The 22,017-nt window shown below is 43.7% G+C and overlaps 1 pseudogene; it reads left to right on the forward strand.

Moving 5' to 3' along the window:
- The first annotated feature begins 9,016 nt into the window (after positions 1-9,016).
- Positions 9,017-19,144, forward strand: LOC141012911 (uncharacterized; annotated as a pseudogene).
- The last annotated feature ends 2,873 nt before the right edge of the window (positions 19,145-22,017 follow it).

Here is a 22,017-nt window from a genome sequence, read left to right on the forward strand (position 1 = left end):
ACAGTGCCTATGACCAATGTATACGATGCAAGACAAAGTGCAGCAAGATGCTGAAGGCATGATAGTTAAAAAGGGCTAACTGAAATATGAGTATAGCTACCGATGTGTAGCAAATACCAGTCAAGCTAAGGAAAATGTACAGCAGATGTAGCTAGCCAGCACTTAGTCTGTTAGCATGATTTCATTCATGTCAGAACATAGCTGTTGTTTGAATCATCTGCCCCCTCAAGTGGTTGCCAGCTTTGTTGTAGCTAATGTTGCTAATGCAAGCTAGTTAACATTGGTTACGCTAGTTACTAGGCCTGCACGATATCAGCAAAATGTGCGATGTGCGATCACACTGTTCAATATTGCGATGACGATATGACTTGCGATAAATAAGAAAATATTTAAGTTTGCATACAGTTCCTGTCTCTTTCAGATTTTTCAGCTTTAATAGATTCCCTGCTTTTAGGTACTCTCAAACACTGAATAGCTGATGGTAATTAAATAAAAAAAAGGGAAAATAATATTCTTATGCATGCTTTTATTGAACAAAACCCACATAACATTAATTTACACATGTTATTGTATCAGTTCGAAAAATAAATTAAAGTTTACTTTCCCTGCTCTCAACAAAAACAAAAAGTATCTTTTGAAATAAAAGAATCTCAGGGGGAAAAGAGCTTAAATAAATAACACAAATAAATTAAATGTGTAAAATTACTGCAAAACGTTCCACTCCAACAGGACTCAGAAATATGAAATAATTGGAATAGGGGGGTTTATAGAAAAAGAAAAAAAATGCAGTTAAATAAAATGGAGAAAAAATATCTACCACTAGGGGTAAGCAACTCCCTTTACTATTCTCTCAGGGCAAGTTCTTAGCCAAGAACACCAGCATGTTAACCTTGGTAGGTTTCAAACATGCACGCTGACATGTTACAACATTCCCTGATGTGCTGAAGAGCCTCTCTGAGGGTGAACTAGTGGCAGGTATACACAGATACCGCCAAGCTAGTTTACTCAGCTTTGGGTAAGTGAAGTGGTGGAGTTTCCACCAAGCCAACGGGTCTGCCTCACTGTCAATGGTGGGGGACAGTAGGTAGCTGTTGACTTCAGCTTCAACAACTTGCTCCACCTGCATGTCGGATGTGGTGGAGGTTGGACCTGGATTACTTTTGAGCAAACTGCCCAGTGATGGCTTTGCCCTCTTGTCGATGGGTGGATCCACACTTTTGGCCTGAGAATGTTCTCCCTCCTAAAACAGAGAGAAAAAAACATGTTGCATAATCACTTTCAGATAATACATAATCTGATGATAATCTTGTATCCCACCAGTGCTCGTGCCATTGAAATTTATAACCTAGTAGTTACCTCCTGCGATGTATCTTTCATCTCCGACATCACCCTGGTCTTGATGTCTTGGACCTTCTCGACACTGATGTAGCTGCTCTTGAACCTGGGGTCCATGAATGATGCAACATCTAGAAGTTCCTGTGTTGCTGGGTCATCATATTTTGTATTCATGTAGTCCAGGATTTTCGCTTTGATATCCTTGGTTAAATCTGTGTCACCTTCTTTTTCAGCAAGAACTGATGTCTTCAAGAGATGGAGGACTGGTTTCACATATGAAACACTCACATAACTTTCCCCTGAAAGAGCATCAGTGAACTCTTGCAAAGGGTGTAATGCCAGATTCACAGATTCAATTACCTCCAGGTCCTGCCAGGAGGGATCCAGATGCCGTGTTTTTCGGTCTGCTGAGAGGACATCAGATAAGGCCCGCTGCTGCTCCAAGATCCTCCCCATCATTTTCTGTTTTGAGCCCCACCTGGTTGGGCATTCGGTTACAAGGGCATGCTCTGGGAGGTTGTGCTTCTTGTGGCAGGATGGTCTTTTTGTTTCCATCCCGTCCCCCTCTTTCTTGCTCCATCCACCTTAGGTGTGGATTGACGCGCTGATTGATGGGCGGTGCGGCGCACTTTATTTATACTGGTCTGGTCACACCTGCGAGCCCTCTCTTCCTTTCCGGTTCCGCTCGTCCTCCGTGGTGGCTGTGGCCTGGCGTGGCAGAGCCAGGTGCAGGTGTTTGCGCCGTTGTTGCGTGTCTGTGTGGTGGAGCCCTGTTTGGCTTGGCGGATCATCGTGGCGCACGTTCCTCCTGTAGCACAACAGGTATGCGCACCGCTGTCCTTCCTCCCACTTAGTGTGCCACAGGGCGCATCGGTGACACGGTTCTCCTTTTTCTTTTATTGTAGTGTGGCAGACTGCTGTCGCCGTGGGGCCGAGTTGCCCCGCTTGGAGCCCTCCTGGGTGTGGTTTGTGCCTCCTCGTGGGTAAGTCGGCGTTGTCCGCCCTCCTCTTCTCCTTCTACCTGCTGCTCGACCCCTGGCTAATCGTTAAATATTCTGTGCCACAGTTTGGATCAGGCAGAAAGCCGTGCAGTAACTGTGTTACCTGGCCTGCTGTGACGCTGCGCCGGTGAGGTCCATATGATTTATTAATTCATCGCCACGGCTCCCTGGAAGACGCTGCTGTTTTGGGTTGACTCCATTGTATGGCTGCCACGGACTTTACGCAGCTATTTTAGTGCCAGCATTCCCCTGACAGAGCTATTATCAGAGCCCTACAATTCCTGTACTCTTTGGGGACTGCTGCTTGGGTCTGCTATTGATTGGAGGGACAGCTGATTTATTAATTTAATTAATTTAATGAGTGTGAATTTGAGTTCTTTTGTATACTTTTCATTGTTTTTGTTTATGTATTTGCAGATTTAATTATATATATGTATATATTTCTTTTTTTGTTATTTTGGTTTCTTTTTCATAATGCTTTATTGTTGATTTTGTGTGTGTGTGTGCGTGTGTGTGTGTGTGTGTGTGTGTGTGATATACCAGTCTGGACTGTGAGGCCATTTTAATTCTCCCTCTTTCCTTGTGGACAGGTGCTGTGAGCCCAGAGCGGCGACCCAACCCCTGGTGGCGGGTTCTTCACTTCTCAGGCGTGTGTGTGCAGTGTCACGGGTGATATTATTTGTTTCTCCCTCCTCTTTGGTTTCGGGCCGCCGTGGCAAGCCCAGCCCTGTCCATCCATCCCCCCTTTTTGGCCCAGTGTTTGTTGGTGTGAGACGGCCTGGTAATTTCGAAACTGAAACAAAATTATATAATAAAGGATTTTTATAATTTCAACACTGTCTCCTGCCCAGTGGTGATTTTGAGCCTGTGTGATCTTAAAGCACTCTGTTTAGAAACGAGGTAACTACTTCCTGGGGCGAAATTCCCCAGGTGGCGTTGTTCGGCAATACTCATCCCTAGCCTTCCACCTCGCCACATTCTGTTGTGCGCTCCTGAGAGCTGTCTTCTGTTTCCAACTGTGGGAGAAATGTCCCACCAATTTTTTGCACAGCCCAGCAGCACGGGCAATGCGCCTGTCATCTTTAAGAGCATTTTCTGAAAGACATGAAAACACAGAAACAAGTGAACATTTTAGCATTATTGCAATTTTGTAACACACAATAATTCAGAGACTACATGCAAGTTAACTACAATGACTATTAAGTGATAATTCATGGATTATTACAAGATAAGATTTATTGTCATTGCATACAAAAACAACGAAATTTCGTTTGTAGCACCACATTGATCGATCAAAAAGCAGCATAAAAAGGGCTTAAGTGCAGTTTAAAAAGAAACTAAATAATTCACAGTATGTTGCAAATAATAAATAAATAATGCACAGGTATATTGCACTTGTCCATCTGTGTAGCACAGTGTACGTGTGCTTTATGGGGCAGATTAATATGTCATTTTATTTTATTTTGAATGATGAGCTCAAAATCAATAATTGTATAATTGATAATAATTTCACGTACAGTAAATAGACTTACCGATAGCGAGATGCAGCCTGTGGCCAAAACACTGCAGTCTGACCCAGTGGTTAAGCTCGATGGCCTTAACAATATTTGCTCCGTTGTCAGTGGTCACACAGGTTAGTCGCTCCTCTCCTAGATGCCAGCTGGTCAAAGCTTCACGTAACCCATAAGCAATGTTCTCTCCGGTGTGTTCTCCTGGAAAATACTGTGTCTGGAGACACCGTGCTTTCAGCTGAAACTCCCGGTCCAAAAAGTGAACAGTGAGACTGATGTAGGGCTCTGTGGTTCGGCTGGACCAGAGGTCTGTGGTGCAGGCAAAGTACTCGACCTGGCCCAGCTCTGACTCCACCGTCGTCCTGCACTTTTCATACAGATTTGGAATAGCAACATCGGAAAAATAAGTCCGTGATGGCACCTCATATCGTCGATCGAGTTTGTGAACTAGACTCAGAAATCCGGGTCTGGTCACGGTATTAATGGGCATCATATCCTTAGCCAAACAGCGAGTTATGGCCTCCGTAATTTCAATGTGTCGTTTCGAGGACTTTTCATATGGAGTCGCGCTCACAAAACTCTGAGCAATGGACTGTTGCCGCAGTGATGGTTGCGTTATTTTACTGCTGCTCGGCGTTTGCGCTCTAGATTGACCGGCCTTGAATTGCTCGTGCAGCTCTTTATGGTGGTGCAGCAGGTGGTGATGCAGGTTGGTGGTGTTACCTCTGGATGTTGCAACAACCGCTCTGCAGGTCCTGCACAGCACCTGAGTCTGTAACTCGTCTTCTCGCTTGAATCCAAAGAATTTCCAAATAGCAGAGGTGCTATTTCTTTTTGCCACAAGCGTTTCCTCCGCATTTTCACCGCTCTGCTCTCCTGCCTCCGCCATCCTCGTTACTCCTCTGGCCCATGTGTCCAGGGCTGCATCTGATTGGCCAAATGTCAGAATGCCACGCCGAGCGTGCGTGGCGAACTTATCGCATTACAGACCAGCTTTTGCGATGTGTTTATCCCGAACGTTCACATCGCGATGACGATGAAAATTCGATTAATCGTGCAGGCCTACTAGTTACCATCACTAACGCTAGCTAACTTCAATGTCACTAACGCTAACATCGCTCATGCTAGTGTTAGTGTTGTTCATGCTTTCGGTAGGGCACTATAGTATGCTGGGCACATACTGTAGAAATCAGCCTTTTATAATTTTTTTCCACAGACTGGTAGCTACCAAGACTGTTGATGTTGACGAAACACGGATGTCACATTATTTCAACAGTGTTATACCATTGGCTGACAAACCTTGTTAGTAGCTGGAACAAAATGTCTGCATTCTAACACAGAGATGAATCATTTTGGATGAGAAAAAACAATGTAATATTATTAATTCACAATCAATATTGTTTTCAAGGAAAAAAGCATTCTGACTATACTGTGTATTACAAACAACATGAACATACTTATACTTCCTGTAAGTACACTAAATCACCACTGTAAGAATTTGCAATTTAGTTTAATTTTTAAAAGTGGACTAAGTGAGTAAGTGCACTTAGAAATTACACTCAAATGTAACTTGGAAATACATGATAACTTCAGTACCCACAGCGGATGTAAGAAAAATCCTGCTGAGAGGGAATATATTGTATAAAGGCTTTTGGTCCAGACAATATATCTGGCCATGTACTAAAAACGTGCCAATCAGCCATCATCATTCCTGTATCTAAAAGGTCTGCTGTTTTTAGTCTTAATGACCCTGTGGCTCTCACACCCATCCTGATAAAGTGCTTCAAGAAAGTGGTTCTCCACCACATCAAAGATAACATCCCTGCCAGCTTGGACCCTCACCAGTATGATTTCAGAACCAACAGATCCACAGGGGATGCAATATCTACTGCTATACACTTAGTCTTCACACACCTGGAAAATAAGAACAGCTACATCAGGATGCTGTTTGTTGACTTCAGCTCAGCATTCAACATTCTGCAACTGGATATACTGGACTTCCTCACAAGCAGACCCCAGAGAGTACAGATTGCAAGTTGCACCTCCTCTAGGTTAGTGCTTAACACCAGAGCCCCCCCCCCAGGGAGGTGTGCTCAGCCCCCTCCTATTCAACAGCCGCATTAAAAACACTGATGAGAATTCATATTGGGAGGAAATCAACAATCTTGCAGAAAGGTGGACAGACAACAACCTACTTCTCAACGTCAGAAAACCAAGGAGCTGACTGATGATTGGTCATCACATATCCCCACCCCAGATTAAAAAAAAACACAGAAAAGGTTCTACTTCCTATGGAAACTTAGGAAGGCCAAATTACAGAGCAATAGAAAGCATCCTGACTGAAAACATCACAAATTGGCATGGTTTTTATATGACTCAGGACAGCAAGGCTCTACTGCACATGATTAAAACCGCCCAGAACATCACTGGTACCATCTACAGAGCATCAGTGACATCGGTGAAGTGAGATGTCTGTACAGAGCCTAAAGGACTAAAAGACAACACCTACCCCAGCCACAGTCTGTTCACCCTGCTGCCATCTGGCAAAAGATACAGAAGTATCCGCTACCATACCAACAGACTACATAGCAGATTTAATTCATCTCCTCAATTCACCATCAACACTACATTTTCCAAAATAGATGTAGCAAGTCTCAACGCACTTTTTTAAAAACCCTTGTGATTTAAAAAATGACAGTAAATTTACCTTTACCTTATACTGAAATGTGTATTTTTAAGATATGCTTTCAGTGTATTGTTAAAATTATTATTTTAAGCATACATTTTAAAATGTACAACAAAATATGTTGAAAGACAAAGTATAAAGTATTAAAGTATTTGCTCTTTAAAAGTTACACATAACTTTAACTTAAAGTACATGGATATTTTCCTGTAAATGCAATATAGTTCCATTAAATGTGTTAAAAGTGTTATTGTGGAAATTGGTTCAAGTATGATATTTACAGATAGTACAGTTCTTTTTAGTATGCACTTGCACTTTTGAAAATCTGAATCCACTTGAAATAGATTAAAGTATATATTTTTTGCACACAGGTTGCCCAGGCATGATTAATGATGAAGTAAATGCAGTCTACAGACTCTCAGTCTTGTGTCAAAGTACTAAGACCTCATGACAAAGTCATACCTCTTAGTGTATTCAGATTCAGAAAAACGTAATTTACTCGGAGAGAGCAATGAAAATGTGTCTGTGTCTCAAGAGATGAAGAAAATGTGCATTTTGATTCAATTTTACCTTGTCTTTTTTATAATGTTAAACATAGTCCATAATTAAAGGTATACTATATACTGTAGCTTTTTCCTGAAAAACAATATGTGTACTCATACAAAATCATTCATCATCACTTATGCCTCACTTGAGGATTTTGCTGAGGTTGGGACGTTTTTGGGCTTCAGCAGTTCTAGAGAAAGATATTGATTGTTGGCTTGCAAACCCAAATTGTTGCTATTTGACGACCTGGGAAGGAACAATTAACCATCTCATCTTTGGAAAGTGAGAATTGGTATACAGCAGTAGCGGAATGTATCTAATGCATTTACTGCATTAGATACATGCAACTACTGCATTTAAGTACAGATTTGAGGTACTTGTACTTGAGTCTCTTCGTTTCATGCAAATTTATACTTATACTTTACTGCATTTTAAAGGGAAAATTTTTACTCTAGTACCACTTTCTCACAACTTGAGTCACATTAAGATTTTATAAAACATGATGTTTTGTTATAAATAACTACTCAACAGTTTATACAAGTAGGGCTGAGACTATCAGTTCATTAATCAATTAGTTAACCGAGAAAGAGTATTTTCAAAATTGTGTAATTTCATTTTCAATGTGAGGATTCACTGCTATTATTTGTAATTATTTCATTATTACTTTAAAATAATTTTGAGGCGTTCTAACAAAACATATAAAAAGTATTAAAAAAAACAAAAACATTATGTGGTTCCATAATGTGGAATTATTACTGCTCTTAAGTCAAATTTAAACATGTGGACCATAGTATGAAAACTACTCCCCAACATTAAAAAATGCACAATTGGCAAAACCCAAGGAGGCTTGTAATAGGTGAAACTGCTGCATACAGTTGTTGATTGTTTGTTCGAACACCCAAACTTATTTTCATTCCATAGTGAGAATAAAGCTGGATGTATTTTGGCTTTGTCTTACTTTGATATATATATCATATAGGTTTTATACCTAAAGGCTCAATTTCTAAAGTCAAGTTTTCTGCATTTTTGTGTCTTGCATAATATTCACTTAAGATGCAGCACAGATTCTTCTAAATGCATGAAAATGCATGAGACTTTTATAAAGTTTATAAACATTCATGAGCATCCATAAGACACTTGAACTTCTAACTCATTTAAAGTCACATCGATATTTTTTTATGACTGTTGATATAGTGCACCAGAAAACATTGAGTTTATGAGTGCAGTCATAAAGCATTATGATTGCATTATAATTTACTATGAATGCCCCCCATAATGCACTGTGGTCTTCATAGAATGTGTTCATCATACTTTTTTCTTTTCATTAATCTTTTACATTTTCAATTCAGGACTTTCATTTTTACAGTGTAGAAGTAGTTCTTCAGTGTTAAAGAGTTGCCGGATATCACGGATATCAATACAGATGTGGTATAGTCTTGTGCAGACTGTTGAGACTATATTATCAAGAGGCCTTGGTGGGATTTTGCGGTTTCAAAAGCACTACAGATGCTCAGAAAAACCAGAGCACAAACAACAGAAGAATTAGAGAAAGCAGAAAAAGCATCTGGAACAAAGATGTATTTTTAACACCATCCAAGGGTCTGTCTATCCATTTCTAACCTTTTCCCTCTGCCACCCCAACCCCCACCCCTCCACATCCATCCTTTCTTTGTCAAATGGCAATATGTTTTAGCACCAGTGGAAAATTATTGTTTGTTGCCCTGTGGTTGTTGTTTGTGCCTGCCACCCCACAAGAATGTTGGTCCTATTGTGTACACACACACACACACACACACACACAGGTACCCACAGACTCTGCTCATGGCAGGCCTCAGCTCTGTGACATGGTACAGAGAATATGAAAGCAGGGGAAGGAGAGAGAAAGGCAGAGTGCTGGAAAGACTGCTAAGTGCCAGAAGCGGAGAGAATTAATAGAAAGGATGGGTATGGTGGCCGAGGAGAACAGATGGAGGTAAATCTAAGGAGAAGAAATGGAGAGGGAACACTGAGAAGAAGCAAGGGGAGGTGTAGAAGACAGAGAGGGAGCAGGAGAGATCTTGCATGCCAAAATCAATGTGAAGCTGGCTGTGTCTGGTTATGTGCAAGTGGAGAGAAAACAGAAATACATACCTAAAAATACTCTGTGACTACGATCGACAGTAAGGGAGTGGTGAATGGGGGGAGGGGACTGATCCATAATACATGATAGCGCTGATATTGTATTGGTGAGGAGGTGTGTAGTCACCCACTCCGGCATCTGCCAGGCGAAGCAGCACTGCCTGACACCCACAATGACACACCTAGGTACACGCAAGTCTCCACGGTGATATCTTCGTTGCAGTTATAATGTTGATGATAATACACACTACCTGCCTACAAGCACGTCTTTCTGTTCCTGTCCCTGTCCCTCAATCTGGAACTGCTCAGGTGAAGCATACTTAGAGCCCCCCTTTCCAGAGTGGGGTAACCATAGCAACAAAAGGAGTCCCAGCTGAAAGCAGAGATGTTGGCTGGTGACAAAATGACAGGAAGACAGGCAGGTGTGTAAACAGATGTGCAGGTAAAAGGAAGGCAGAAAGGTAGAGAGGCAGCCGTAGCTGAGGAGAAAAGTATATTAGAAACCTTTTCCTTCTTAGCTTTCACGAAGGTGCTCAAAGTATCCCAATTGTTCACTTTCACGTATCTGGCAACCAGGTAGGGTTATAGCTACCAATGAAGACACCAGGTCATGTTTTGGTTTAAATCTCATTGTTAGGAAAAAAAAATTACACGTGGTGCTTTTTTTTCTCTTTTTTTTAAAAAAAAGGCAAATTCTAATATCTAATGTTTTTCTCCTATCAATCCTATATATAAGAATTCAGAATAAAAATGTCTCAAAACAACAAGATGTTTGTTATATTTTGTTGAGTTCTGTACTTACATTATCTCCCCTTGTGCAGCCAAAACAGCTCTGACCTGTCAAGACATGGACTTAAGACCTCTGAGGGTGTCCTGTGGAGTAGTGATGCGCGGGTCGGGGTTTTTTCCAACCCGCGGGTCCCGCATTTATTTAATAATTTGACCCGCTCCATCCCGCCCGCACAACCGCATCTATTTTCACACCCCGCCCCGCCACTATTAAATACACGTTAAATATGTCATTGAATAAGGCTTTTATTTGGTCTGACAAATGTGCTTGAAAACAGCACTTCGAGTGGCACTGGAAACTGGCAACAACAAATTAAAATATTAATAAAAATAAATATATATATGTATAAAAATAAACAATAAATAAATCATAAAATAAAATAAAATTAGGCTTGCATTTGTGTAGGTATTATTTGCAATAAAAAGAATAAAAGAACATGTTAACCACATAGGCTAAAACAGAGCGTCCACCTACAGGCTACACCTGTTTTCTAAAGGTTTCTTATAGCACATAATAGAATTATAAACTGTACCACATATGGCTATTTTCATGAAGGCATTGGCATTTAACGTGTGGCACTGTGCAAAAAAAGAATGGCATCAACTGTGCCAGGGTTTAGTCTGTTTCGCCTGGACTCGAGCACCCGGCCGGCTGAGCTGAACGTCCGCTCGCTCGATGCACTTGTTGCTGGGATGCAGAGAATCATCCTTGCCACCTTGGCAAGCAGAGGGAAGGCCTTTGACTGCGACTCCCAGAAACTTAGAAGATCATCCCCATCCCACAAGAACTGGCTGTCAATGTAGCGCTGAACCTCGTCTTTCTCGCCATCTTCTTCACCATAATCCTCCAACTCGCTGAACTCATCCCTTTTTCTTTTGGCTCTCCTCAACTAACAAATAAAATGGAATAATGTAGTTTTACTATTTTGATTGACATTATTCCGCCGTAGGAAATTGTTGATAAATAAACCAGTGTATTAATACACTGATATAAGATTGGGCCTATAGAGTATTTATTATTAGGCCTATTATTATTATTAGGCCTAAAACGATCAGCTTCAATACCAAAGTCATGCAGCTCCTTGATCACCTGCTCGTGAAGGTTGTAAGCTGTCTTTTTAAGAGTAGAGTCAAATTCAGCTGTCGTTATGACGCGACTCTTCAATTTCCAGTCTTCACTGATGAAGTGACCGGTAAATGCTGTGTATGCCCATTTGTTGTAATTGTCAGTCCACATGTCAGTGGTAATTGCAATGCCACAATCCAGAGCTTTATTAATCTCTTTTGCGAGGATTTCTTTTTTTTCTGTGGCCGTCGCTTTGGCTCTGTCACAGACGGTTTGCCTGTGAGGGAGGACACTGCTGGCATCCACACGTCCGTAACGTGCACCTACGTTAATAAGTGACTGGGCTACAGCACAGAATCCATCGCCAGAAACAATGTCAAAGGGCCGCAGATCTTGACAGCACAATTCAACACAGGCGTCGGTGACCTCAGATTTGACTTGCGTTGGAATTTTGTTACTTTTAAGGAAGGCGGTTTTACCACTCTGAGACACGTCCTTCTTCTTAGACCCTCCACAAACATGTCTTGTCATGCTGGACGTACCCGTCTTGTGGCTCTCATGCTTGTATAGCTTATCACAGGAATTGCACTTCACATAGCCAATGCTGCTGTCGTCTACTGCACTAACTACCTCACAGAAATTGTCCCAAACATGAGATTTAGCAGCTTGGCCTTCTTTTCTTTAATCTTTCCCTCACTTCTTCTTCCATCTTGCCCGCTTCTTTTGATTCTGGTTTGTTGTGGCTGCCGCTTGGCGCATTTGTGACGTCAGGTCGCAGGTGATTTACCCAACAGTGTTGTTAAGAAGTAGGCTGTATTCGACATATTTAATCCTTAATGACCCGCCCCACCCGCCCCGCCAATAAAGTGAACATTTCTTGACCCGACCCAACCTGACCCGCAGGTAACCCGCGAGACCCGCAGGTTACGGGTCGGCCCGCGCATCACTACTGTGGAGTCTGGCACCAGGGCGTGTTATAGTGGATCCTCTGGGTCCTGTATGTTGGGGGGTGGTGCCTCCATGGATCAGACTTGCTACAGCATGTCTTACAGATGCTCGATCAGATTGGGATCTGGGGAATTTGGTGGCCCGGGCAACACCTTGAGCCCTTTATTGTGTTCCTCGAGCTGTTCCTGAGCAGTGTTTGCGGTGTGTCAGGGCACATTGTCCTGCTGGGGGGCCACTGCCATCGGGTAGTGTTGTTGTGATGAGGGGGTATACTTGGTCCACAACAGTGTTTGGATGGGTGGTGCCTGTCAAGTGGCATTCACATGAATGCCAGCACCCAAGGTTTCCCAGCAGTGATGAGATGAGATGATCAATGCTATTCACATCACCTGTCAGTGGTTTTAATGTTGTGGCTGATCGGTGTGTATGTATATATATATATATATATATATATATATATATATATATATATATATATGTATATATATATATATATATATATATATATATATATATATATATATATACATATGGAGGTTGACAAACACTCATTCAGAACAGCTGTAAAAACTCAGCCAGAGGTATCCTTTCTGTAGTCTGCTCTGTATATGACTCTCCAGGATTCCTCGCTCCTTTCATCTTGACTGCAGGGAATATACTTCAAGAGCTGTGTAAATCCAACTGCAGCTGGGATGAAAGGATACCAGATGTATTTGCCCTACAATGGAAAAGATGGCCTGTAGACCTGAACCAGCTGACTGGTTTCTGTGTTGCCGATGCATAAAGCCAAAGGGATTTGGTAAGATAAAGTCTGCACAGCTGCATCATTTCAGTGTAAGCAGTGAGTCTGGGTATGGTGTTGTCACCTACCTGCGACAAATAAGCATCATACGTGAAATGCACATCACATTCATAGTGGGCAAAGCAAAAGTCTCCCCACTCACTGGGTAGTCAAAAGCTTTCACTTGATGACATGACACAGATTGAGAAGGCAATAATCAGCTACAGTCAAAGTCAGTGCTTCCCAGAAAAAATTGCTGCTTTAAAAAAATGAAACCCTTATGAAGATGCCATTTGCTCTTTCGGCTAAGGCTGAAGTATTGGATCCTACATTTCAACGCAGCAGCAAGAAAAATAAGCAACAAATGCATGTTTTGTCGTCGGCAAAGGGCCAAAGCAGAAGAGCAAATGACCATCCAATAACAACATTTTGTCCAGGTGAAGGAAGCTGTAAACTACTGCTGGTGAGTAAGGAGAGATTGTAGAATCAGTGTTTAAGCATTCTGTGAGGAAAGCTAGTTAAAATATTTAATCTTGTCTAGATACTTTTTGTGTGAATTGCTGTGAAACAGTTTGAAGCTGAGTAGCTATCAGTGGGTTTCTGCCAAGTCAGGTGTGTTGAATAGGCTTGATTGCAGGGCGGAGCTAAGCCTGCATGAGGTAAATCTAGCACATATGGGCTAGTCACTATAGCATCAGCCGCAGCGTCAGGACAGCCGAAAGACTTAGGGAGTCTCTCTGCGGGAGTCCAAGTAACTCACTGTCCACCACAGATCGCAGTCATGAGTCCCTGCCAATCCCAGTCAGGACATCTAACCGGAGAAGATTTCACCAGCTACCCACTGCTCGAGGCTGTAACCCAGCCAATCTCTGTTACCCATCATTCTCCACCTGTACTGAACTTGAAGTACTAGGGGGAATATGGAATTGCCAGTCTGCAGTCAGGAAGGTGGACACCATTTCAGCCTATGCCTCCCTGCAGACTCTCCACTTCCTGGCCCTTACGGAGACCTGGATCACTCCAGAAAACACTGCCACTCCAGCGGCCCACTCAACTGCCTACTCATTCTCACACTCCTCGAGACAAACAGGTCGAGGAGGAGGAACTGGACTCCTCATCTCACCTACGTGGGCCTACCAGGTCCTTACCCTCGACCACCTACCCAGATCTGCATTTGAATTCCACGCTGTCTCTGTCACCCTTCCTTTCAAGATCAACATTGTGGTGATCTATCGCCCTCTCGGTCCTCTCTGTGACTTATTTGATGAGATGGATGCCTTCCTAAGCTGCTCCCCTGACGATGGCACACCACTTGTTGTCCTGGGTGACTTCAACATCCCCCCAGAGAAGCTGCGCTCATCTGAATTCATCAGCTTCTTCTCCACATTTGACCTCACACTCTTCCCCTCTCCACCCATCCACCGGGCCGGGAACCAACTTGACCTTGTCTTCACAAGGTTCAGTAGTACCTCAGCACTCTCTGTTACCCCCCTCACTGTGTCCGACCACCACTTTGTCACCTTCTCTCTCCCCTTGAAGTCCACCACCTCCCTCGCCACTACACCTCACATGGTCACCACCCGCCGCAACCTGAAATCCCCCTCTCCCTCCACTCTCTCCTCAACTGTTGTTTCCTCACTACCATCCACAGAACAATTCTCACTAATGTCCACTGAGAAAGCCTCCTCCACTCTGTTGTCCTCCCTCTCCTCCTCTTTAAACACTCTCTGTCCCCTCACCTCCCGACCAGCACGATCACCCCCCCCCCCCTCGGCTGTCTGAATTGCTGCGAACCAACAGATTGGTGTTACGAGCAGCAGCAGAGACAAAATGGAAAAAATCACATCATCCTGATGACCTTGCTCGCTACCACCACCTCCTCTCTGACTTCACATCAACTGTTTCAGCAGCCAAATCTGCTTCTACCTGGCAAAGATCAACTTAAATGGGAAACTACTCTCCATGTTCTCTTCCCTCCTCACTCCTCCTACCCCTCCCCCCCCCTCCTCCCTCACTGCTGATGACTTTGCAACTTACTTTACCAAGAAAGTAAAAGACATCAGCTCCTCATTTACTCCTATACCCTTCCAGAAAACACCTCCCCCAACCCTCACCTATGACAGCCTTACCTGCTTCAGCCCTCTCTCCTCTGAAGATGTTCACACACTAGTGACGTCTAACCATGCCACCACCTTTTCCCTCGACCCGATTCCCTCCTCTCTTCTCCAAAACATCTCACACAACATCTTGCCTTTCCCCACCACCCTGATCAACTCCTCCCTCACTTCTGGCCGTATTCCAGCTCCTTTCAAGACAGCTACAGTAAAGCCACTCCTAAAGAAACCCACCCCTAGACTCAGCTGACATCCGCAACTACAGACCTGTATCTCTTCTTTCATTCCTCTCTAAAACCCTGGAACGTGCCGTCTACAACCAACTGTCCTCACTCCACTGAGATGGCCCTCCACACAGTGACTGAGTCACTCCGTGCTGCCAGAGCCTCGTCCCACTTGTCAGTTCTCATTCTCCTCGACTTATCCTCTGCGTTTGACACAGTGAACCACCAAATCCTCCTTTCCACTCTGGCCAAACTTGGCATCGCTGACTCTGCTCTAACCTGGTTCGCATCATTCCTGACAAATTGCACCTTTCAGGTCACATGGAATGGCTCCTTGTTCAAACCCTGCTTTCTGGAAACTGGTGTCCCTTAGGGTTGTGAACGATAAACCGATTCAACCGGATATTCGGTTCAACAAGTGAGCGATACGGCTGCATCGGTAGCAGCCTCCTCAATCGATGCGAATTATCAATGAATTCCTAGATGAATCGGTTATAGAGTCATGGATCGGGTATCGCGAGACTTTGAATCGGTTGGCGGTATCACACACGCGTCAGCGTCTCTAAAACAACGCGAGAGCTGAAGCTGCCCGCAAAATGCCGTAGCTGCCTAGCTGGTATTAGCATGAGTGATAAACAAGTGACGACACGGAAAATGGAGGAGGTGGAAAACGACAGCGTCAGCCTGACCGATGGAGGTGATAATGCACAGAGAAAGATTTTCAATGCATCAGGGAAACAAAAATCCAAAGTGTGGACCGTTTTTGGGTTTTATAAGAAGGAAGGGAAGCTCGACAGAAGCCATGCTATTTGTAAACTGTGTAGAGCATTGTTGACGTACACTGGCAGCACTACAAATCTCGACCAGCATGCAAGGAGGAAACACGGTCAAGAGTACGGTGAGTTCAAACCCCGTACCAACGAGCAGGAGCGTGCAAGCAAGCAGTAGCACACAGCCAAGAACAGGGAACGCCATTTCTAAGTTATTCGGGCAACTTGGTCACAATTCAGCACACGCTAAGGAAATCACGGCATCAATAATGCGTTTTATCGCCAAGGGATTATGTCCTTACAATATAGTTGAGTGGGAAGGATTTCAGGATTTGATTCATACGTTAGAGCCCAGGTATAAGATACCGTCCCGAAATCATGTGACCAACACGTGCATGCCAGCGTTGTATGCCCAAGTTAAGAGCCAAGTTGAAAAAGAACTGGCAAATGCAGAGCGAGTGGCAATAACAACCGACGCTTGGATGTCATGTGCGACAGAGTCTTATGTGACGATCACAGCCCACCACATCGCTCCGGATTGGAAGTTAAATGTTCATGTCTTACAGACCAGGGCATTCAAAGGATCCCACACTGGGAAGAATGTAGGTGCTCTGCTGAAACAGGCATGTGCTGACTGGAACCTTCTTGATAAAGAGCCAGCCCTGGTAACTGACAATGCCACAAACATGGTTTTAGCTGGCGTGGAAGCAGAGATGAGCCCTCACCTCATGTGCTTTGCACACACAATAAATCTGGCCACACAGAAAGCCTTCAAAGTGGACACAGTAGCAAGGTTGCTGGGAAGGGTGAGGAGAGTGGTTGGCTTTTTTCACCGCAGTGTCAGGGCAGCAGAAATTCTACAAGACAAACAGAAACAACTGGCCTTGCCTATCCACAAACTCATCCAAGACGTGTCCACCCGGTGGAACAGTACCCAGAATATGCTTGAATGTGTACTGGAACAACAGCCTGCCATTTCTGCTGCACTCATGTCCAGGGATCTCAGAAGAGGAGAAGAGGTTAACACTCTTAAGGACAAAGACTTATGCGATGTTGAAGACATTGTCAAGCTGATGGCGCCGGTCAAACTTGTGACCACCAGCATGTGTGAAGACAAGTGGCCCACACTCTCAATGATTTCCCCTGTCAGAGCGAAGCTTAAAAAGAACTTTGAAGCATCAGATGAAGACTCAGTGGTAATCAGAAAGATGAGCCAGAAGGTTTGTGTATTTTATAACTTGTGATCAAGAAAGAGTTGACATTGGCTTAAACTCATGCTGCAGCTATAAAATATTAGCATAAAACAACATCAACACATTCAATATAATGAGAGAATCAGCATGCAAAGAAAAAGAGTTTAATAATGATGATTATAATACAACTTTTATATATGTGTACAAGACTGTAATTCATTCTGAACATCAGATGAAGATACATGAAATGGTAAAGTCAGGTACAAAAAAAGCACCACTGAGGCATGGCAAACAAAGCCAGTAATATACGATAATTGTTTTCAATTTCAGATGATGACCCTCCTGTCAAAAAGAAGAAAATGTCAGCGTTGGACCAGCTGTTGGGAAAAGACTTTGAAGTGAGGATGGCACCTACATCTGTAAGAGACAAGGCCAGTGAAGAAGTCAAGAGGTACAGAGAGCGTGATCCGTTGCCCCTGCAAAAAAACCCACTACAGTGGTGGAAAGAGCAGCAGGACTTGCCACTGCTGTCATCTCTCGCTAAAAGATACCTCTGCATCCCGGCCACCAGTGTGGCATCTGAACAGGTGTTCAGTACTGCGGGAGACATTGTTTCCACAAAACGCAGTCTACTCAAACATAAGCATGTGGATCAGTTGATTTTCCTTAAGAAAAATCTGCCCTCCAAAAAAACAGAGGACAGTGATGATGAATAAAAAAAACAGGGATAATGCCCAGGCATAGTGTAAGTGAACTACTTTACTGTGTGTGAGGTACCGTTTCCCAGGTCAAAAAGCAGCAGTTTGATTTATTTTACACATATGTATTTATTTTCTCTAATTTTTTGCACAAAGCACTTGTCACTGTGTGCATTGTTGAGATAAGAATGTGGTTGCAGCTTTGTCCTTCCACTCTGCCTCCCCAGGCCTGAGGCCACATTTTTAGATGTTTGTTTATAGGTGTGTAACTTGTTTACATTGAAATGTTGCACCTTTGTTACCTACCTCTAGTGTTCAAAACACTATGTTCAGGCTGAAATATTGCACCTTTGTTACCTACTCTAGTGTTCAAAACACTATGCTCAGGCTGAAATATTGCACTTTGGTGTTACTATTCTGTGCTACTTTTACCTCTGGAGTTCCCATCCAACGATTCAGCCAGACTTTTTTTTGGTCCATGTCTAAAAATAAATACATTGACATGTGATTTTGTTGTTCTGTTTTTTAGTGTGTGTGGTTTTTTTTGCCAGTGCCATAAAGCCACAATGGTTGGGGATATGTGGTCTTTTACATATTTGAAAAGAAAATATTGTACTGTCACTTTCACAGAATTGGCTTCTTTATTTTATAAAATATCTACAACAAATATTAACCATAGAATCAAATCGTATCGTTCTTACACTATCGAATCGAATCGATTCGTATCGAATCGGTCTGTAATAAAAGGATATCGTTTTTGAATCGAATCGTAACCTGTGTATCTAGATGCATATCGAATCGTTTATCACAGAGAGATGTGCAACCCTAGTGTCCCTCAAGGCTCAGTACTAGGACCACTTCTGTTTTCACTATACATTAGATCACTAGGCTCTGCAAACACATCACATGGATTCTCGTACCACTGTTATTCTGACGACACCCAACTGTTCCTCTCCTTTCCCCCATCCTCCAATACCCACGTTGCCATGCGCATCTCGGAATGTCTGGCAGACATCTCCGCTTGGACAACTGCGCATCATCTCAAGCTCAACCTTAGTAAAACTGAACTCCTCTTCATCCTGGGGAAAGACTGCCCTCACATGGACCTGTCAGTCACTGTCGAGGACGTCACGGTATCGCCTTCATCGACTGCCAGGAACCTGGGCGTAATCCTCGACAATGGACTATCCTGCACCCCCAACATCACCGCGGTGGCCTGATCCTGCAGATGTGCCCTCTACAACATCCGCAGGATTCAGTCTTTCCTCACAAAGGACGTGACGCAACTCCTGGTCGAATTGCTGGTCATCTCCCGCCTGGACTACTGCAACTCGCTCTTGGCTGGACTCCCAGCCTCTGCGACATAGTATGACTCCCTCCCCCTTCTGACGAAGTTCTCATAGTGGATGTCACTGCTTTAACCTTTACCGGATGCAAGGGGGCACGTACGTGTGCTACTGAAGACCAAGACAAGCACATTAGAATGCCACATAAGTAAATTATGTTTGCTACAAGAAGCAGTCACATAAAGCTAATAGTTTATTTTTTTGTCTCCCCAAAGAGTCGTCACCTTAACGTGGTGGTGGGGTTTGTGTGTCCCTGTGATCCTGGGTGCTATGTTGTTGGGAGCAATTGCTCCTGGTAGGGTCCCCCAAGGCAAATTGGTCTCGGGGGAGGGAACAGACAAAGAGCGATTCAAAGACCTCATGAATCTGCGACATAAGGGAAGGAGTACCTCGCCCGGTATGGGGGCACCGGGGCCCCCTCCTGGAGCCAGACCCCGAAAGGGGGGCCCGCCAGCGAGCGTCTGGTGTCCTTACCTTAGCGCAGTGGTTCCCAAACTTTTTCTGCTGGGCCCCCCTTTGGCACATAAGAAATGTTTGCGTGCGCCCCCCCCCCCCCCCCCCAAAAAAAAGGACATACACACATTTTGTTCTCAGAGTCCATTGCAGTTTATTTCACACATTGTAATTAATACAAACCTCAACCTCTTTTTTTTGTTGAAAAAATAAAAGTGAACTGCCATAAACTGCAGTTTGTAATAGGTGTCAAACCTCAACCTTTTTTTTTTTGTTGAAAAAATAAAAGTGAACTGCCATAAACTGCAGTTTGTAATAGGTGTCAAACCTCAACCTTTTTTTTTTTGTTGAAAAAATAAAAGTGAACTGCCATAAACTGCAGATTGTAATAAGTGTAACAGTTTTCAAGCACCTTAACTGTGTAATTATGTTCAGTGTAACAGGTTTCTTTTTTATATATTTAACATTCAATGCATTTTTGAAAAAATTGCCTCTCTGCAAAAATGGGTTTTAAAACATGACCAACTCCCTGAGAGGAAAACAAGAACAAAAACCCAAAGGTTTGTTGTGCAAAAATGGCACCTTTAATCCTCACATCTTTTCAGTGACTGATGTGGGCCTGCTTCATGCTGCAGATCTTGTCAAATCTGGGTTGCAATTTTGAGATTGCCACTCTGAGTTCATTCTCAATGTCCAGCTTTGATCTGTACTTGGTTTTGATGGAGGCCACAGCAGAAAACCCTATCTCGCATAGGTAGGATGTGGCAAAAGGAAGGAGTATGGCCAGGGCTCTCTTGCCAAGAAGTGGGTACTCTTTCTCCACTCCAATCCAAAATGCAGCCAGTGTTTTTGACTGAAACTGCAGCCTCATTGTTGAGTCAGAGGTGACATCAATGAACTGTTCCTCCTCTGATGTGCTTAAGTCGGCAGGTGGTGATGCACTGAAGGGATCACGGATCCAATCATATTTTTTTGGATCCTGCATCAGGAAATATCTCTGGAAATGTTTCTGAAGGGCAGAGATGTGTGCTTCCATGCATGGGATCACTGTGTTCTGCAGCTTTCATTCATCTTCAATGAATGATTTCAGGTTCTCAAATGAGTCCACACGTCCAACTTTCACTCGCTGCAGCCACATCTCAAGTTTTCTGGTGAATGATGTGATTTTATCTGCCAGATGTGGGAGGTGTGTATTTGTGCCCTGCAACTGTAAATTCACTTCGTTGAGTTTCAGAAAAATGTCACTGAGGTATGCAAGTTTCATGAGGAACTTGTTACAGTGAAAGTTGTGGGCAAGATCGCTGCCCTCTTCCTCCAAAAAGATGCGGATTTCATCTCGCAGTTCAAAGACCCTGGACAGCACTTTCCCACGTGACAGCCATCGGGACTCGCTATGGAACAGAACAGCTGTGTGGTCGGAGCCCATTTCCTCACACAGTGCCGAAAAAATCCGGGCTTTGACAGGTCTTGTTTTTATGTAGTTCACTGTGGCAATGATGTGGGTCATTACATCATTCAGCTCGGGACTCAGCTGTTTAGACGCAAGTGCTTCGCGGTGTATCATGCAGTGCGTCCACTGCGCATTGGGGGAGACGCGCTTGATGAGCGCTTGCAGCCCTCCCTGTTTCCCAGCCATAGCCTGCGCCCCGTCTGTGCAGATCCCCACACAGTCCTCCCATTTCAGATTGGCCTCTTTCAAGTAAGTGTCAATGATTTTAAAGAGTTCTTCTGCTGTGGCTCTGCCAGGAATTTGTTTGCAGAAAAGCAATTCCTCCCTCATGTCATCTCCATCTATGAATCTGACATAAGTTATCAATAAACAGTCTTTGTTACTGTCAGTGGCTTCATCCATCTGCAGGGAAAAGCGGCCGTCTCGCACCTTATCATTAAGCTGCTCCTCGATGTCCTTTGACATGTCATAAATGCGCCTGCCGATGGTGTTGTTGGACAGAGGAATAGCCCTTAGTTTGCTGGCTGTAGAGTCATCAAACATAATTGAAACCATGTCCATAGCACAGGGAAGTATTAATTCCTCCGCTATTGTGTGCGGCTTTTTACACTGCGCCACTCGGTAGGCAACTTTATATGAGGCGAGTTGAGCATTTGCCAGCACGGATGCAGCTTTAGTAAAGAGAGACTGTTGAGCACGGCAGTTTACTTGTTTTTGTCGGAAAAAGTCAACTGGCTTGTCTTTGTGCTCTGGATGATTTGTCTCCAAGTGGCGTCTTAGCTTGTTCGGCTTCAAGCTGTCACAAGCTAGCACTTTAAGACAGACAACACACTGCGGTCTCTCCTCATTACCCACCGTTGTACAGGTGAAGCCAAAGGCAAGATATGTGTCGTCATATTTTCTTGTCTTTGCCTTGGAAGGAAATTGCTTTGGAAGCACATCTGGTGATGCTTCATCCTCTGCTTTGCGTTTACGTGGGAGCTGCGTCAAA

The sequence above is a fragment of the Pagrus major genome, chromosome 18, assembly GCF_040436345.1.
Source record: "Pagrus major chromosome 18, Pma_NU_1.0".
Lineage (NCBI taxonomy): Eukaryota > Metazoa > Chordata > Actinopteri > Spariformes > Sparidae > Pagrus > Pagrus major.